Raw genomic sequence first — 3,176 nt, 5'->3', positions numbered from 1 at the left:
CTGCTTTTAAAATGAAATAAATCTGCAGGGAAAACTACTTTTTATGTTTAATATGACGTCTTGGACTCCTGCAAATGTTTTGAGGTAATTTAAATGTCTTCTTTTTCTGAAATATTTCATTTTGACGTTTGAGGGTAAAGTTTGACATTAGTCTGTGTACTAATTACTTCCCTTCTAAAATAAATCAGGATCAAATGAAAGTAAAATATAAATATTAGGAAACAGTTTTAAACTTAAAGTAAACAAAACAAAAATACTGGTAAAATTTGTAATAAAAAAAAAAGAAAAATTATTGAGAATTTTTGAAAACGAACAACAAAACAAAAAACCTATAAACCCAAATGTGTTACCAAATTTTATAAAGTCATTAGTAACAGCTACAGCTACATATTTAGTTTTTTTCATTTCACCCCCTCTACACTTTCAGTCTATAATTCACAGTTTAATTCAGACTTCTCAGTTTAGTCTAATCTTGCATGAGGGAGAGGCTGTGTGTCTAATAGTTAGAGATGTTAGTTTTGACTCAAAACAGCTCTTTTGTTGATACAAAAAGCAAAACAGCAACAGTTATAAAAACACTTTTCTATTTAACAGCTGTGGCCTAAGTTTTCAAGAAATTTTTATTTTTCTTCTTCAAATCTTCAAATCTTCAATATTTCTTGTAAGTTTACAATGTGTACTTTCAACTTTTAATTACTATATATGTATATAGCAATTAAAAGTTTTAAACTTGAAAATACGAGCTGTAAACTTACAAAAAGATTTGAAGATTTGAAGAAAAAAAATATATATATATATACGGTATTTATAAGTTTTAAACTTGAAAGTACAAGTTGTAAACTTGTAAGAAATATTGAAGATATTATATATATCTATAAATATATATATATATAATTAAATGCTATAAACTTAAAAGTACATATTGTATTGTAAAAAATATTGAAAATTTGAAGAGGCATATGGATAAAACTTTTATCTATATATATATAATACAACTTTAAATACAAATTTTAAGCTTGTAACTTTTAATTATATATAAATACATTGTATTTATTTTATTTGAAGTTATAAAGTTGAAAGTACACGTAAGCTGTTAAGAAATATTGAACATATATATATATGCGCATATATATAAATTTACAATCTTGTTTTTCATTCACTGTAAGAGGATCCGGATTTGACCTCATCCACGTCTTCCTGTTTTTGTACCTGTTTGCTGCTCTTTAGGTGTTTTTTTTATCAGAGTTTTAATAAACCAAACTATACAGAGGAGAGAATATTGAAAAGAGTTTATTACGGTCATTATTTGGTCAAAAATCATTGTTAGCATCAGTCATGCTTTTCCATAATGACATTTTTACGACTCCTGTAAAATGGTGAGATGATTAAATCTCCATTTGAGCGGAGCTGCATTAAACTATTACAGCTGTTGTTGGGGCTCAGAACACTCTCAATGGGGAAAAAGCGACAGCAGTTACAGTTGTGGAAAAAAAAAAAAGCAGCGCACACCGTGACCTTTTCAAAAGTGCTAAACATTTTTTTTTCTTCCTGTTTGATCCGTCAAAACAAGAGCAGAGCAGCAGACCAATTACAGGGAGAAAGAGGCCGGACAAAAAAACTGGAGGTGGAACGGAGAGAAAGAAAGCCGCGTTAGCAAAGGACAAGCACTGTAAATTGGCTGAGACCATAATGCTCTCTTGGTCTATTCACTGAGTCTTCTATGCTTTTTGTATGTGTTATTTCATTATTATGTATTATGAAGTCCAACTGGTTGCTATGGTAACATATCAGCTTTTTAATTGTGAGCACCAATGTGGTTTGGGCGGTCCTTTTTGATTTATCGTCTTTTATATAATAAAGTGAAGAGGGAGAAAGTTGAGGCGGACGAAAACTCACCAGATCCTCTGTGTCTCTTCCGGACCGGACCCGGAAGTAGTTCCACAGGAGGAGCAGAACCAGGGACAGGGGCAGCATGTAGGAGTCCCAGTACCAGACGGTCAACATGAAAACCTGCAGACGAGACGTCAGAAATGAAATACAAGCCCCTTATCTGCACGATCGGAGCAGATTAACCACACCAGTTTCACATCTCTGCCGGACAGCAGCCACATGCAGGCTGTAAACCGCCGCCGCTGATGTTTGTGACCTCACCCGTGTGGCTCAGGTGAGTCCAAATTAACCAAAACATTCAGCCAGCAGTTGGGGGCTAAAAGAGGGTTTACAGGTCACTTTGGAGGCTAATAAAAACAGAGGTGAACATCTGTGAAACACATCACTCTCCTCTGAGGACATAAAAGATATCAGATCAGACCCCTCCCACCCGCAGACGCCATTACCGCGACCACCACCGGCTTAAAAAAAAACCCTCTCGACTGTGTTATCACAAGCCAAGACAGAGCCTGGGAGAGGAGATGAAACCGCTTCCTCGCCGCCGGCGTTATGCTTTATTAGTGAGGACTCCGTGAACGTCACGCTTTAGTGCAACTGTACACCGCAGCCATAAAGATTGTGATAATTACAGCTCATTTCAGCCGGAGAGGAAGGGAAGACAATCCACATCACAGCGGACTTAAGGGAAAAAAACAACAAAAACAAAGGGACACCTAATGCTGGGGCAGCTACTGAAGAATAATTAGCAGAGCGCCGCAGGATTTTCACACAAATGTTTGGGGGAGGGTTGGCGTGTAACAGAAATCCCTCCACACTGAAAACGAAGGGAGGAGCCTCGGTTCTGACCAACGCCGGCTAACGTTAGACGTGTCAGGACTGTTATTTGGGAATCCATCTGCTCACTTTACGACCAGCAGAGTCTGAATGAAACATTTTCAATATCTGTCACTGTTTAGTGACAAATTTCATTTTCTATTACAGTCATTTAGCTTCAATCTTTGCCAAATAGCTGTTCTTTTCTCAGCCATAGACTCCTATACTTCTTCAGAATGAACTTATACATATAGATAGATCTATTACACATAATAGAAACAATGAAATTGAGGAAACTTAGAATTTTTTGTCTACAACTGTCTCAGAGATCTGACATTAGGAACTCAGAAGTCTCAGAATTTCAGTCTTTTTCTACCAGATTTTCAAACATGTTAAAAATATTTAATTTAAGATAAATAATTTCTGATTAACAAACTGAATTGAGACGAGTTTGAGACACCAGCAACCTCCCT

General features: G+C 35.8%; 1 pseudogene; it reads right to left on the bottom strand.

Annotated features, from left to right (window-relative positions):
- Positions 1–1,291: 1,291 nt before the first annotated feature.
- The window catches only part of LOC112140417, a 22,328-nt pseudogene continuing 20,443 nt past the window's right edge, over positions 1,292–3,176 (bottom strand).

Source organism: Oryzias melastigma, unplaced genomic scaffold, assembly GCF_002922805.2.
Source record: "Oryzias melastigma strain HK-1 unplaced genomic scaffold, ASM292280v2 sc00569, whole genome shotgun sequence".
Lineage (NCBI taxonomy): Eukaryota > Metazoa > Chordata > Actinopteri > Beloniformes > Adrianichthyidae > Oryzias > Oryzias melastigma.
Note: the sequence above shows the minus strand (reverse complement) of the source record. Positions and strands in the feature narration are given on the sequence as shown.